The following is a 17393-nucleotide window of genomic DNA, read 5'->3' as shown; positions in this document are numbered from 1 at the left end:
CACTAGATCCAATCTACTCTTCAACATCGTCAATGGTTTTAATTGACCTCAGGATAGCATTTGAACAGCTCGAAATGGCTTTGAAATCTTTCCTGATCTGTTTCGTTATGTCTCAAATCTTATTTCCCATTGGTTCTCAGTTCATATTTTAAGCTTTAGTAATATTGACTTGAAAGACCTCTTTGTACTCATTTATGTGAAAATGTGTCTCGTCTTTAGCCTGTACGTTCTTCATACATGGAGCACCCTCTTTGGCCTGGTTAGTTAACTCAAACCTGAGGCGTTACTCCTTCCAGGAAACCTTCCCCAAACCAGCAGTCTAGGACAATTAATTCTCACACCAGACTTTCAATATCTCTACCTTAGCACTTAATGTCTTATTCTAAAACTATGTTAATGTGTTTGTCTTTCCCTCTTTACATCGTATAATTTCTAAGACAAGTACATTTTTCATGTTTGTATCCCTATCACTAACCTAAGTGAAAGGCACGTAGTAGGCTCTCAGGAAATGTTTATTTGTTTTTTCAACTTTATTGTGGTATGATTGAAAAATAAAATTACAAGATATTTAAAGTACACGTTGTGGTGATTTGATATACATTATGAAATCATTCCCACTATATAGCTAATTAATACATCCCTCAGCTCATGCATTGACTGATCGATCTATTGATTGATTGATTAATTGATTGGTTTGTTGAGAACATTTAAGTTCTAGTCTCAGCAAATTTCAATTATATAATACAGTGTTATCAGCTATAATCACCATGTTGTACATCAGATTCTCAGACATTATTCATCTTAAAGATAAAAATTTCCACCCTTTTATCAACCTCTCCCTACTTCCCCTATCCCTCAGCCTCTGGCACCATTTTTCTACTCTCTGTTTCTATGAGTTTTACTTTACCTTTTTTTTTTTTTTTCTTAAGATTCCACACATAAGTGATACCCTACAGTATTTGTCTTTCTCTATCTGGCTTATTTCACAAGGATGCCCTCATGGTCCATCCATGTTGTCATAAATGGGAGAAATTTCTTCTTCCTAAAGGCTGAATAATATTCGTGTGTGTGTGTGTGTGTGTGTGTGTGTGTGTGTGTGTGTGTGTGTGTTTTTGTGTGTCTATTCATTGGTTGATGAACATTTCAGTTGTTTCCATATTTGGGTTATTGTGAATAGTGCTGCTAATGAAAATGGGAGTGCAGATAGCTCTTCAAAATCATATTTTGATTTCTTTTAAATATACACCCATAAGTGGAATTGCTGGGCCATATGGTAGTTCTACTTTTTAATTTTTGAGGAACCTCAGTGTTGTTTTAGATAGTGACTGCATCAATTTACATTTCCACCAACAATGCACAGGGATTCCGTTTTCTCCACACTTGTTACCTCTTGTATTTTTGATGACAGGTTTGAAGTGACATCCCACTGTGGTTTTGGTTTGCATTTCCATGATGATCAGTGATGTTGAGCACCTTCTCATGTACCTATTGACCATTTTTATGTCTTTGAAAAAATTTCTATTTAGATCCTCTGCTCATTTTTTAATCGGATTTTTTGGTGCTATTGAGTTGTATGAGTTATTTATATATTTTGGATATTAACCCCTCATCAGATATATGATTTGCAAATGTTTTCTCCCTTTCAGTACATTGCCATTTTATTTTATTGTGGGTTTCATTTGTTGTGAAGAAGGTTTTTTAGTTTGATGTAATCTCATTTGTTTATTTTTGATTCTGTTGCTTTTGCATCACATTAAAAAAATCATTGCCAAGATTGATGTCAAGAGAGGAAATATTTGTTTAATTGAACTGAGCACCACTCAATTATATATGCCATTGGTGGAAACCAAAGTGTTAGAGTTCAACTAGTGCCAATTATGTGAACTTCAGGCATGAAACGTAGGAAGAATTTCACAGTCTTCGAAGCATGTTTACGGTGATGGCCATTCTTTCTTCAGCAACAATCTAGTCTATGCTTACTGCCAGTCTCCATTAGCTCCCCATCAATTCATGAATATGCCTCTAAGTTCCTATATCACTTGGCCTGTTAACTTGTCCTTTTTTTATACCATGCACTCTCTCCTTTCTTTTTATTCCAGTTCTTGAACTTGACAAATTTGTTCCCACAGCAGGGCCTGTGCTTGTGATATTTTCTTTGTCTGGGTTCCTCTTCATTTATATACATTTCAACTCAAGCATTACCTCCTCACAAAGGCTGTCTCTATCATCTTATCAAAAGCAGCCAAACTTTCTGTCCATTTCTTTCGATCACAAATCCTGTTTTGTCATTTTTATATTACTTATGTCATTTGAAAATTTCTCTTGTTTATTATCTATTTTCACTGCTAGAAGTAAAGCTCCAACAGGACAGAGATCTTATTTTTTGCTATGTCTCTATCACCTAACACAGTCCAAGCATGTTGCAAGTGATCAATAAGTGTAGACCTAATGAAATGAATATTTTCTTTACATATTGAGTTTTCGTATATAATATTATCTATACAGAGTTGATTTTTTTTTTATTAAAAATATGTGAAAAGATCATGCTTTTTGGACTTTTAAATCTAAACTATTTTCCTCTTTCCCTTTCTTTCTTACTTTCCCATTTTCTTTTCTTCTTACTTTCAAATATTTATCAGCTTCCTATTACATGCCAGATACCAATAACAAATACATCATACTATGTACTATAACTTTAAATAATTTTTAAATTTCTAACTTGTTCTGAATATTGTATATTATTTTGTTAGGCAGTGTTTATAAATGATTTGCCCTTGTTATTCAAGTGTATAACATAGTGCCAGTACATAGTCGTTTAAATGGTCCATCTATTTAAAGTCCATTTAGGAAAACAAAACACATACTATTTGAGACTCTGAAGAATTCCAACCAAGAAGGACAACAATAAAGTCATTTATTTATTTGTCAGCTCACTAGTGCAGTCATGTGGTCTAAACAGGGCATTGCCAGCAGCTGATAGTCCATATGTGAAAAAGCATGACAGTGTGAAACCATGACATGTTCCTGGAAGTACAAATATATTCAAAATTATTCAAGTATTCAATAATATTATTGAAACTTAAATGATGCAATGTGGAGGCTGAAGGTTAAGGAACAACCTACTTATGATGATTCTTTGGATTTGGCTTGGTGGTGACATTCAAAAAGGTACTGAAAGGGGGTCAGGTTTGTTGGGGTTGATGTTGCAGCACTTTCTCTGTACTACCTGATCATTTTGTTTGTTTTTGTTAATACATAAAAGGTGTGGTGGGAAGATGGGAGAGAAAGAGAAATCAGTCCACCAGAATTCTCAGGTTTTGAACTAAAGTGTTTTTTTCTTTTCCTGCCACTCACTGTCCATTCTGCACCATCAATGGCCCAGTCCCTTAGTCTTTCTTCTTTCTTATACTTGGCCAGTATGCCCCCTAATGTGTGCTTACACCTCTCTCCAGTTTTCATCTCTCTTATAAATCTTGCAAAAACACAACTTTGTAAATGCTATATATGTACCAGTATCTTCTTCATCTAATAGTCTGCCAACTGTTTGAGGGCAGGATTTATGTGTACTGTGAAGCAGCCACCAAAGTGTCTGTTGTAAAATAAATATCGATGTATTGAATTCTTATTTAAGTGTTCTCAAACCGTGAAAACCAGGGTAAAAGATTTTCTATTACTCTTGGTCTTTCCCTACTGTGCTTGGCAGAATATATGATTTGTAACCTGTATGTAAATTGCATAAACCTAATATAAATAATTCAAAATTAATATAATCTTGTTACTAGTCCCTGAATATAAACAGACATCTATCCATATTAAGATAAATGATTTTTCAGATGGTTATCCTTCCAGTCATACTTCTACATTGTAAAATAATAGAAACCTCGCAGAAGTATTGGCAGTGTGAAAAACTACTAAAGTACACTAAACAATCACATTTGACATATAAAAACATTGATAGTACTACTTCTACCTTTTGTTAATCCCGATGAGTCATGGCCTAACCTTGTTGTGGCAAAACATTGTTGAAGAACAGCATTCTCTCTAATGTTATGTTTATATTATGAGAAAGAGGGAAAAAAGTGTAAATGCTGTAAAGAGGCAAAGCTATCATTGTTAGCAGACAATATGATTTTCGTCTAGAAAATCTGAGGTAATACATATAATATACTTAAAAGGAAAATAAAAATAGTTGGCATCTAGAGGACATATAATTAAAATATTTAGAAATTTTATACAGATTTTCAGCTATTTATGTAATTGACTTCACTTTGTTTTCTTGTTTTAAAACTGGATTTTAAACTTTTGAAGTCTATTTTCTTTATTTCTAAACTAAAATCATAATTCTTTCCTGGTGACATTGTAATAATTTCCACAACAACTGGCTCTGGTTTCACAGTGAGTTACTCTTTAGATTTTTAATCTCTAATAACATGCCTTAAACAGTCAAAAAAATACACTCAAAAAAAGGCTCTGTTTTGGTTGAGATTATAAAGAGAAGAAAACGTAAGTATGAAAAATGGCAACATCTTATAAAAACATTTCACAGTCACACAGAGCCATTAGGAGTACAACATATAAATATATTCATATATGTGTGTGTGTGTGTGTGTGTGTGTGTGTATTGAAGCAGGAATAAAACTGTACCATACAAGTTATATAATCAGCATATTTTTATTGTCTTTCATGTTTTTGCAATTAATGCACTATTTTTTCCTGGACAGTACCATCAAACCGCACCAATGGTACTTTCCAAGAACTTGACTCCAGACTAGAGACTGACTTACAACTTCAGTCATTCTTGGACTCCTCTCATGCTCTCCCACATGTTCAGCCTTGTCAAGTGAGTCAGAACTAGATGCCAAGTTGTACTAGGCACCAGGGCTTCCCATAGCCTCTGATATATGGCTGAAGTGGAAATCAGGGCAAGCATGGTTGTACCTATAAGGGGACCACGTCTAGCAATTTTGGACTTGGAGGCAAGCAGCAGAAATCCTGCCCTTAAATATAACTGTGGAACTCTGAAATAGGTATTAGGAACAACGCATGCTTCTTATTTTAACTAAGAGGTGCTAACATTTTTAAGATTGTTTCTTTAAAATTTTCACCCTTTATTTTTTTCCATTTTATTATGAAGAATGTAAAATACATAGAAAATTTAAAGAATATTATATATGCCTATACTTAGATTTTACAACTAACATATTACATTTGCTTTGTGCTTGGCTATTCATTTATTTATCCCTCTGTCCATTCAGCTTTTTTAGGGGGTGGGCGGGGGGAAGGCAACCCTTGATTGACCTCACAGATTGCAAGGGACTTGTCAGCTTACAATCCCTTATTTTTTTTTAAATTTTTTTATGCCTACAGCACTGGTCTTCCTAGGTGGTCTTTCATCCAAATACTAACCAGGCCCGACCCTGCTTAGCTTCCAAGATCAGATGGGATCGGGCTTGTTCAGGGTGGCATGGCCATAGACAGTTTTGGGGTTTTTTTTTTTTGATGCAGAGTAAATTGCAGACATCAGTACATTTCTCCTGTGTATTTTAGCATGCATTTCCTGGAATTCAATATCTGTTTATGCTTTTTTTCCTTTTGAATTATTTAATTTAGGATTGAGAGATGGATATTTTAGAGATGAATCAAATGCAGTGAGGACTTAAACACTACTTTGACAATAAGAACGATAGATAACATTTATTGAGCACCTATTGTGTGTGACAGACTCTCTTTTAAAGATTTTTGTTATGTTAACTCATTGAATTCTCGCAACATCTCGATGAGAGGGCCTATAATTATGCCCATTTGACACATAAAGACATTAGAACCTAGAACAGGTGATAATTAGGCTTAATTTATTAAGCTCCTTTTGTGCAAATAAAACATGTGCTGAGCATTTTAGAAGCCTCCATAATAGTGGTTATTGGACATCAGTCTGGACCATCATAGTTCTTGACTAAATTTATATGGTTATGGCAAAATAAAATACATTTAAAAAGTACAGCATTTGCATAAACCTAATTTTGATCAATTCATAGAATTATAATATTATAATTCACAAATACTTGATGTAAAATGACATTGCTTTTGTTAAATTATAATGATGATAGATGACAGGTTTATTTTGTATGGGTGATTGTTTTGTTGTTTCATTGCTCTTACTGGAAAGAAAATATCAATATTAATTTATTTGAACATTTTCTAGTCCATAAAAATCTCCAAATCTGAGAACCCTTGATTTTTAGCACAGCTAAATGAATAAACATGTCTTATACATTTAACTTTTGATTTAAAAAATTAACTAAATTATAGTTATTAGTTCTTCAAGAGCAGAGGTGCTATGAATAATTAATCTTTTTGAATAGCATATATTCTTTCTTAACAGTTGGAAAGACTGCTCCTGCCATGCCTTTTTATAATTTTGCAGGGCTCGGGTTAAATGGTCTCTAAGGTTCCTCTTCTGACAGTTGATTCTCTTATATCCAAGGGATTTTTTTAAAGAGAATAAGGTAAAGAATCTGCAAATACATTTTTAAATGACAAAGATAATAGGGATATCAGTGTCATTAAAAATATTTTTTTAAAAAACCAACACTCTAGCTTCCTGTAAATCTGATCAAGAGTTGTCAGTTTCTACAGGTTCAAGTTTTAAGCACCTTGAAATAAATCTTGTTGTCTTTGACTTAATTTGATTTTGTCTGCTTTAATGTCACTTTAGCTCAAACTTGCACTATTCAAAAGTAATGTTCTATTAAAAAAAAGAAATTATAACAGTAATTCTGTTTATATGTCTCTGTGGGTAAGTGGATATGGAGAAAAAGGAAGAAAGAAAGTACCAGAGACATTATAACTTACATATTTTTTGTGCATGTCTTACATTCGAAAGAAAATGAATGTGTAAGTATACAAAACCTTTATTCTCGATGATTTTTCCATTATCTACAATTTGCCTTTAAACTGAAGGAATGATTCTTTGAGCAAAGACCAAGTTAAGGCAGCATGACCTAAATAATTGTCCTTAAACTCGACTCTGATTCCTCATTGAATTTTCTGAATTTAGTCATTTAACTTTTTTTTTTTTTTTTGGCACAGAGAGACACACTGTATTTAACAGGGCCATTTGCATTTACAATTATTCAGATTTGAATGGAGATATTCCAAAAAAATCCATATCTTTTGAAAGCTCAATCATGCTTGATAAAGTAAAAACCAAACATATACGTAAACAAACTTCATTTTCCAATAGTGCTGCTGAATCAAATGTGGAACATAGTTTTTTCTTAGGTTGTTTGGTGTTTGCATTGACACAGAATCTCTCAGCCAGCTCACAGTATTACATAACTGAAACTCTAGGATTAGGCAATAAATTTGGTCAGTAGTTTTTCAGGTTTTTTTCCTGACTTACACACAGTTAAAATTGCATTATTTATAACCACAATCTGTGCTAAATCTTCATGATAAAAATTTTAGTTAAAAACACTTTTTAAAATTCTCTAATTATCATGTTAAAGAGTTACATGAATTTGAAGTAATACTTTTCTTATTCTTGGTATGAAAATACTGTATAAATAATCATTTTAATTAAATAACGACAATGTTAACCTAAGCAAATTTACCGTTTATTTTAACATTAACTGCTGATATGTATAGTCTTACCTGTCGTATGAGTATTTCATAATGCTTGATATGCCAGGTGACTGATATCATTTGATAAATGAAGACCCAAACAAAATGTCAGCTTAAATTGGATGGTATAAACAGGGTTAGATGGGCCAGGCTCACTGAAGAAGAGAATATCAGGATTCAGGGAGTTAGACATGTAGCAGACGGATCCTTTAGCAGGATTAGATTGGCCAAATAAATCAATCAACCATCATAGTCAGGGAGGAAACGAAGAAATAAAAATTGGAAAGTAAAATCAAATTATGCTGGTACAAAGCGACCAGTGGAAATGTCAAAGCAGGGGCTTAGCAACCACCAACAGTCAAACTAGAAGAAAGAAAAGTGGGCATTAGGGAAAAGCAAGAGCAAAAATCAAGAAGAGTAAGTTGAAGCAAGTGGGGTCAAGAGGACTTTCAGAGTGCCAGCCAGAGCTGCCAGGTGCTGTTCCAGCTTCCATATGCAACCTACAGATGTGGGTTTCTGACATCATCATCTAATATGTTGACTTTGTTGATTCCTAGATACTTAATTCTTCAATTACTTGCTTTATTTTTAAGCATAATTTTAAACTAGACACTATATTAGGTGTTGATAATGCCTAAAAAATCCCAAAGATTAACTAACAAATAAGCAATTACCATTCAAGATAGCAAATACTGTTGAAATTTGTCTGGTGAGGCACAAAGCAAAGGAGATTCAGAGGATGCCCAGGGATCCTGCATATGGTTGTGTAGTTCATGCAAAGCAAAGGGTACTTGGCTATGGGAAAAGTGGGGCCTGAAATCCACCACCTAAGTTGTGCAGCTCGATGACCCTGGTGAGGTTACTATTGTCATGCTACCATACCTCTGAGGAGGCACCTGCTTTTGTAATCTGTCCATTCCAAGGGGCCACCTTTGTTTTGTAGTTGGTCCAATGTAACTTTATGGAGGATGGGTGCCTCCAGGAAGAGGGTTGTTCCTAAAACCTTTAAGAGGCAACACAACTATAAAAGCTGATTTTCAGCTTTTCATATACTTAAATCTGATCTCACTCAAGAAATGAGAGTGGATCAATAAATCCAGCTTTTGAACAGCTCACGCTTTCTTTGTATGTATATATATATATACGTGGCTTAAAACATTCCATCAATGTCTTATTACATGTGGAATAGTATTCAGATCCTTGATAAGCTCTATAACAGCGTCTTTCAAACTTACTGGGACTCATAGAAAAACATGTGCATTGTATATCATTATTCATATATGCATACACACGACTGTGCACACACACATGAAGCATTTTGTGAAAACTATATTCTTAATATATAAAATACAGCCTGATCTTTCTATTTTATTCTTTTCTGTTCTATTTCATTTAAAAAATGTTATTACTCTCTAACTTAATTTCAAGATCCACAAATTGGTCACAAACCAGTTTGAAAAACATTGATTTACACCTTTATATAGCAAGACTGTAAGGCTTTTTGCCTCTGTGTTAAACTGGTCCAGAGACCTCCTCAAAGAAGACTCCTTCTTTTAAATTTCTACTCACATGTCACTGCTTCAGAGAAGATTGCTTTTATCACCCATTTTACAGAAACTTTCACCCCAAATCTATGGACAACAACCTCTTTCATTATTTAACTTGGTCATTTTATTCCTTTCTACTTAATGAATGTACAAGCTCTATGAGAGAAGAGAGTTTGTTTACTCCACTGCTGCATCCATCCCCATGAATCCTGGCACGGCAGTAAGTGATTAATGAATATATATGTTCCATCTTTCATATCTGCACACCTGATCTAAAATTCCCAGATCAGTTTACAACAAGAAACACTATTTAGTGTCAACCTAGAAAGCATTATCAGCAGATCACTGTGTCCTTTGTGTCCTTTTTCTAAGGGCATACAACATAAAACATCAAGTTATTATCAAAATGAAGGGGGATTAGTCACGTATTCTGACTTTAGTGGTATCAGAAAGAACATCTCCTTAATAATATTTTTCCTCCCCTAGTGACTAGAAAACCTTGTCCCTGAAAAAGGATACTTGCCTCATTTTACTGTTATTTAATGGCAAATCCACACTCTATTTTGACTTCACTTTTCGCTAAGTGGAGAAGGTTCCAAATTTTACATGGCCTGAAGCTTTTGCAATTTGGGAGCCCTCTTTAAGAATAGAAAATTACAATTTAACCAAAAAACCTGTACTCAGAAAACTATAAGACATTGAAGAAAGAAACTGAAGAAGATACAAATAAATAGAAGCATATTTCGTGTTCAGGGATAGGAAAAATTAACATTGTTTAAACGTCCATACTACCCCAAGCAATTTATGGACTTAATGCAATCCCTATCAAAATCTCTATCAAAAATATAATTTTTCACAAGACTAGAACAAATAGTCCTAAAATTTATATGGAGCCACAGAAGACCTCGAATAGCCACAACAATCTTGAGAAAGAAGAAAAAAGTTAAAGGTATCATGCTACCTGATATCAAATTATACTGCAAGGCTATATTAATCAAAATAGCATGGTACTTGCATAAAAACAGACACATAGATCAATGGTACAGAATAGAGTCCAGAAATAAACTCACACTTATATAATCAATTAACCTATGACAAAGGAGTCGAGAATATACAATGGGGTAAAGATAGTCTATTTGATAAATGGTGTTGGGAAAACTTGACAGATACATGCAAAAAGATGAAACTAGACAAATTTCTTACTCTCTCTATAAGAATAAACTCAAAATGGATTAAAGACTTACATATAAAACTCAAAACCATAAAACTCCTAGAAGAAAACATAGTCAGTAAACTCTCTGACACTGCTTTTAGCAATATTTTTTTCTGATATATCTCTTTGAGCAAGAGAAACAAAAGCAAAAATAAACAAATGGGAGTACATTGAACTAAAAAGGTTTCGCATAGCTAAGGAAACCATGAGCAAAACGAAAACACAGTCTACCAAAAGGAGAAGATATTAGCCAATGATACATCTGATAAAAGGTTAATATCCAAAATCTACAAAGAATTCATACAACTCAACACCAAAATAACAAACAATCCAATTAAAAAATGGGCAGAGAAGACGTTAATAGACATTTCTCCAAATAGGACATACGAAAGGCCAATAGACATATAAAAAGATCACTAATTATTAGAGAAATAAAAATTAAAACCACAGTGAGATATCACCTTATACCTCTCAGAATGGCTATCATCAATAAATCCACGACGAGCAAGTGCTGACAAGAATGTGGAGAAAAGTGAACCCTTGTATCCACTAGTGAGATTGCAAATTGGTGCAGCCACTATGGAAAACAGTATGGAAGTTCCTCAAGAAATTAAAAAAAAAAAAAAAAAAACTACCTTATGACCCATCAATTCTTCTTCTGGATATTTGACCAAAGAAATTAAAAATACTAACTCCAAAAGATATATGCATTCCTATGTTCATTGTAACATTATTTACAATAGCTAAGATACAAAAGCAACCCAAGTGTCCATTAATAGACAATTAGATAAAAATGATTTGATACATGTATACAATGGAATTTTACTTAGCCATAAAAAAATAATGAAACCTTGCCATTTGTGACAGCATGGATAGAACTAGAGGATTTTAGGCTAGGTGAAGTAAATCAGATAAAGGCAAATACCACATGATCTCACTTATACTGGAATCTAAAGAACAAAATAAATAATCAAACAATATAGAAACAGACTTGTAGAGAGAACAAACTGATGGCTGCCAGATGGGAGGGGAGTTGGAGAGCTGGGTGAAAAAGGTAAAGGGATTAAGAAGTACAAATTGGTAATTACAAAGTAGTCATGGGGATGTTAAGTACGGCAGAAGGAATATAGTCAATAATATTTTAATAACCAGAAGGGTATTAGACTAATTGGGAGATTACTTTGTTAATTATATAAATGTCTAACCACTGTGCTGTACACCTAAAACTAATATAAAATAATAGTGAATGTCAATTGTAATTGAAAATTTTTAAAAAATAAAAAATATATAGAAAGAAAAATTACCGTTCTCTCTGTAAGAATTTAAACATTAATAAAGTGTACCACTTATACTATAAACAAAACAGACATATTAAGCCCTTGCCCCATTTTAAAGATAAATTATTTGTAAACTATTCACATTATTGCTCAATGAATAAAAATAGGACTTCCAAGCTATCTAGCAAAATATAATTTTGAAGTAATGCTATTTGGTAAAGTAGGTTAGTGTAGGAATTTTTTAAAAAATAATTTATTCAATAACTCACTTTTATGTTCATTTAAATAATCTCAGTAATTACGTTTTACACTTATGTTGAACTATTCTTGAATAAATATGGGCCTTCTAAAAAAATAGAAAATTACAATTTAACCAAAAAACCTGTACTCAGAAAACTATAAGACATTGAAGAAAGAAACTGAAGAAGATACAAATAAATAGAAGCATATTTCGTGTTCAGGGATAGGAAAAATTAACATTGTTTAAACGTCCATACTACCCCAAGCAATTTATGGACTTAATGCAATCCCTATCAAAATCTCTATCAAAAATATAATTTTTCACAAGACTAGAACAAATAATCCTAAAATTTATATGGAGCCACAGAAGACCTCGAATAGCCACAACAATCTTGAGAAAGAAGAAAAAAGTTAAAGGTATCATGCTACCTGATATCAAATTATACTGCAAGGCTATATTAATCAAAATAGCATGGTACTTGCATAAAAACAGACACATAGATCAATGGTACAGAATAGAGTCCAGAAATAAACTCACACTTATATAATCAATTAACCTATGACAAAGGAGTCGAGAATATACAATGGGGTAAAGATAGTCTATTTGATAAATGGTGTTGGGAAAACTTGACAGATACATACAAAAAGATGAAACTAGACAAATTTCTTACTCTCTCTATAAGAATAAACTCAAAATGGATTAAAGACTTACATGTTTGAGTTGTGACCCTATAACTCTTCTAGGAGAACATATTGGGTGTACTCTCTGATACTGCTTTTAGCAATATTTTTTTCTGATATATCTCTTTGAGCAAGAGAAACAAAAGCAAAAATAAACAAATGGGAGTACATTGAACTAAAAAGGTTTCGCATAGCTAAGGAAACCATGAGCAAAACGAAAACACAGTCTACCAAAAGGAGAAGATATTAGCCAATGATACATCTGATAAAAGGTTAATATCCAAAATCTACAAAGAACTCATACAACTCAACACCAAAATAACAAACAATCCAATTAAAAAATGGGCAGAGAAGACGTTAATAGACATTTCTCCAAATAGGACATACGAAAGGCCAATAGACATATAAAAAGATCACTAATTATTAGAGAAATAAAAATTAAAACCACAGTGAGATATCACCTTATACCTCTCAGAATGGCTATCATCAATAAATCCACGACGAGCAAGTGCTGACAAGAATGTGGAGAAAAGTGAACCCTTGTATCCACTAGTGAGATTGCAAATTGGTGCAGCCACTATGGAAAACAGTATGGAAGTTCCTCAAGAAATTAAAAAAAAAAAAAAAAAAACTACCTTATGACCCATCAATTCTTCTTCTGGATATTTGACCAAAGAAATTAAAAATACTAACTCCAAAAGATATATGCATTCCTATGTTCATTGTAACATTATTTACAATAGCTAAGATACAAAAGCAACCCAAGTGTCCATTAATAGACAATTAGATAAAAATGATTTGATACATGTATACAATGGAATTTTACTTAGCCATAAAAAAATAATGAAACCTTGCCATTTGTGACAGCATGGATAGAACTAGAGGATTTTAGGCTAGGTGAAGTAAATCAGATAAAGGCAAATACCACATGATCTCACTTATACTGGAATCTAAAGAACAAAATAAATAATCAAACAATATAGAAACAGACTTGTAGAGAGAACAAACTGATGGCTGCCAGATGGGAGGGGAGTTGGAGAGCTGGGTGAAAAAGGTAAAGGGATTAAGAAGTACAAATTGGTAATTACAAAGTAGTCATGGGGATGTTAAGTACGGCAGAAGGAATATAGTCAATAATATTTTAATAACCAGAAGGGTATTAGACTAATTGGGAGATTACTTTGTTAATTATATAAATGTCTAACCACTGTGCTGTACACCTAAAACTAATATAAAATAATAGTGAATGTCAATTGTAATTGAAAATTTTTAAAAAATAAAAAATATATAGAAAGAAAAATTACCGTTCTCTCTGTAAGAATTTAAACATTAATAAAGTGTACCACTTATACTATAAACAAAACAGACATATTAAGCCCTTGCCCCATTTTAAAGATAAATTATTTGTAAACTATTCACATTATTGCTCAATGAATAAAAATAGGACTTCCAAGCTATCTAGCAAAATATAATTATGAAGTAATGCTATTTGGTAAAGTAGGTTAGTGTAGGAATTTTTAAAAAAATAATTTATTCAATAACTCACTTTTATGTTCATTTAAATAATCTCAGTAATTACGTTTTACACTTATGTTGAACTATTCTTGAATAAATATGGGCCTTCTAAAAAAATAGAAAATTACAAATATATCACTCCAATGCCACCCAAAATAAATGTGATGGAGAAATGGTAAGAACCGAAGAACCGTACTCTTAACTATTGCAATTGAAATATCTCACTTAACGTAAATTTTACTAATATGTATGATACCCTCCACCTTTCTCGGGACTTTAGAAGGTACATGCAGCCGAGGAGGCCAATGTTTAAGCTTCATTCACTTCACACTATATCCGCCTCTGTTTTTAGTTCACGTTTAGTCATAATCTACAGTAAAGTAATATTGGTACAATTTCCATTTACTGAATTGCAATCACATTTTGTTTCTGCTTGAGACTACTAATAGATTACTTTATTGAGAATTGCGGGTATTTCTCAAATCACTCTTCATACTCTTAAACCTCAAAATCTTGATTTATTCCCTGATGTAGCTAATTACATTCATTGAGTGTGGATTTGGAGGTTTTAACATCAGAAAGGAAATGCATTTCTCACTTATGGATGGGCAGGAGTCTTTTCTGCCACCCCTACTCCCCCGCCCCCAAGTTCTCCACACCAGCATGAAAGTAGAATACAAACTATGATAGAAAAACACTGTAGGTGCTATACAAGGGGACCCAAACCAGACACCGAGAATTAAGAAAGAACTCTTCAAATCTCTAAGGAATTACGATATGATTTATAGAGAATGTATTTGTTTTCTATTGGTACTATAACATATTACCACTAATTTAGTGACTTAAAACAATGACAGTATATTAATTTACAGTTTGCTAAGTTAGAAGTCCTACACAAGTTTCAAAGAGCTAAAAGCAAGGTGGCACAGGGCTGTGTTTTTTTCTGGATCCTCCAGGGGAGAATCTATTTCCTTGACTTTTTCATCTTTCAGAGGCTGCCTGCATTTCTTCTCTCGTGGCTTTCTTCCTCCATCTTCAAAAATCAACAAGGTTACATTTCTCTCACTATTCTTTCATAGTGATATTTTCATTTGACATAAACCATAAAAGTTTCTCCAGTTTTAGAGACTCATATGAATACATTGGAACCACCAGAAAATCAGGAAGGATATCACTGGATCTTAAGGTCCTTAACTTATCATATCTGCAAAGTCTCTTTTACAATGAGGTAACATATTCACAGGTTTCAGGGAGTAGCATCTAGACATCTTTGTGGGGAGCATTATTCTGCCTACCACAGTGGGTAACTGGAATGATCGGAATTTTAGAGGAATAAATTAGGCAAAAAAAAAAAGTGACAGTAAGCTTGGAAGCCATTAAATGGCTGCCACCATTATTCAAGAAAGAAAAGACAAAAGCCCTCAATTGATGGTTTGAGAAGTCTTTGCTGTGTAATTTAGGAAGGACTGACAAAAAAGAGCAAGATATAGGAAGGAGAAAAAGCTACTCCCAAGTTTCCAGTTTGGGCAGAGAGGTAAATGGTTATTAAATTGAAAGCTAGAAGATAATAAATAGTGAGTTTATATCGTTATAGGTTCTTGTGATCATTGTGCTACATTCAGGTGAAGAAGTGCAAATTCCCATGAAACTGAAGCTCAGAGAAAAAGATCTACACTGAAAATTCTGATTTGCATATATTCATCCATTTAGCAAATATTTCTGAAGAGCTAAGTGCCTGCTGTAAGAAGTAGAAAGGGGGACTAAGTACAATTGGAGCTGATCCAGGGTCTGGTTTTCCTGTGAGTGTGGTGCAGGGGCAATAAAGCCAAGTGAGGAAGAGCAGAGACCCTGAGGTCAGATTGCCTGCAACTGAATCCTGATTTTGCTATCTCCTGCTGGGATCACCGTTTGCAAATTATTTAACCTTACTGTGTTTCCGTTTCCTTTTCTCTCAGATAGACATAATGATAAAAGTATCTTCTTCGTGAGTTAATTCATGTAAAATTCTTAAAACAGTGCCTGACACATACTAGCTATTAAATAAATACTATTCATAATTATGGAGAGGCAAAGAGGAAATTATGAAATGGCAAACTCGAGGTAGGTGTTTGGTTCATCTAAGCTGGAAAATAATGAATAGGAAGTACAGGGGCAAAAAGAGTCTCAGAAAATAATCTCTTCACAAGGGCGTGGACTTCTCAGAGCTATCCTCTGGAATCCCTAGTTCCCAGGCTGCTATTCGGTAGCCTTTTTCTAAGAATTATACAGCTAGTAATCAGTTTTCTGGCATGCCAGTCTCCAATATACAAAAACACATGCTACTCACTAACAGTCAGGATTTAAATTGCATAATAAAACATTTATTCAGAATTTATGTATCTGAGTCTAATAAAGAAATTACTTTTTAGTTCTATCGTTAAATCAGTAAAGAACTCCTTTCATGTCTCATATAAGGCCATCCCATTTCAAAAGCAATATCCAAGGGAAACTATCAGAAATAGATTTGACAAAGGAATGATTTTAATACTTGTCCATTTGTAATACAGTGGAAATAAATGGGTGATCAACTAAACTGTTGGCCCCAACATTTTTAAGTTCTGGAGCAAGAAACAAATTTTCTTTGACATAATTTTCTTTAATCTCTGTTACACCTATTTTTATCATTTTCTTTGGATTACGAATTCTTTGAGCATCTCTCTATTTTCATTTACAGAAAAGAGAGACCCAGAGACTTGGATTATAGTAAAATCTTGATGAAAAAGTGAAATTCTCAATATATTGGCATAGCTAACATGGACTGAACAGTTATTATATGTCAGACACTGCATGAAAATACTATATGTAATTTATTCCTCACAATAATTCTACAAAGCAGATGTGATCTTTATTTCAAAAATGAGGAAAGGAGAAATAAAGTAATCTGTGAACGGAAAAAGCCAATCTATGAATCTAGCTGTACTTGGAGATACTTTTTGATTTATGTTTATTTTATTAATTCATTTCTGCCATGTTCTTTGAGCACTTAATTCATGCCAGGCAATTATGAGTTTTTTTTGTGTTTTATTTTTGTTACTCCACAGTGAACAACAAGATCTCCAAAATTTTTTAGAAAAGGATTCATGATGCAAAACTAATTACATTGCTCCCATAGAGCAACCTCTCAATATGTACTTGATGGATTTGGGAATATGCAGTAATAAAATTAAGTACTTACTAGGGATTTGACACATGCTAGAAGATTTAATCTTTATAACAAGCATTAAGTTAGGTATTCTCTTTGCAAAAAACTTACGTGCA

The 17393-nt window shown here is 33.2% G+C and overlaps 1 protein-coding gene and 1 pseudogene across 1 annotated transcript in view; one reads left to right on the top strand and one right to left on the bottom strand.

Annotated features, from left to right (window-relative positions):
- The window catches only part of FUT9 (fucosyltransferase 9), a 164882-nt gene that overhangs the window by 21381 nt on the left and 126108 nt on the right, over positions 1–17393 (top strand). The gene's annotated exons all lie outside the window — the stretch shown is intronic.
- On the bottom strand, positions 5359–5476 carry LOC111740158 (annotated as a pseudogene).

This window comes from Pteropus vampyrus, unplaced genomic scaffold (genome assembly GCF_000151845.1).
Source record: "Pteropus vampyrus isolate Shadow unplaced genomic scaffold, Pvam_2.0 Scaffold58, whole genome shotgun sequence".
Taxonomy (NCBI): domain Eukaryota; kingdom Metazoa; phylum Chordata; class Mammalia; order Chiroptera; family Pteropodidae; genus Pteropus; species Pteropus vampyrus.
The sequence above is the reverse complement of the archived record's forward strand: the minus strand, read 5'-3'. Positions and strand labels throughout refer to the sequence as shown.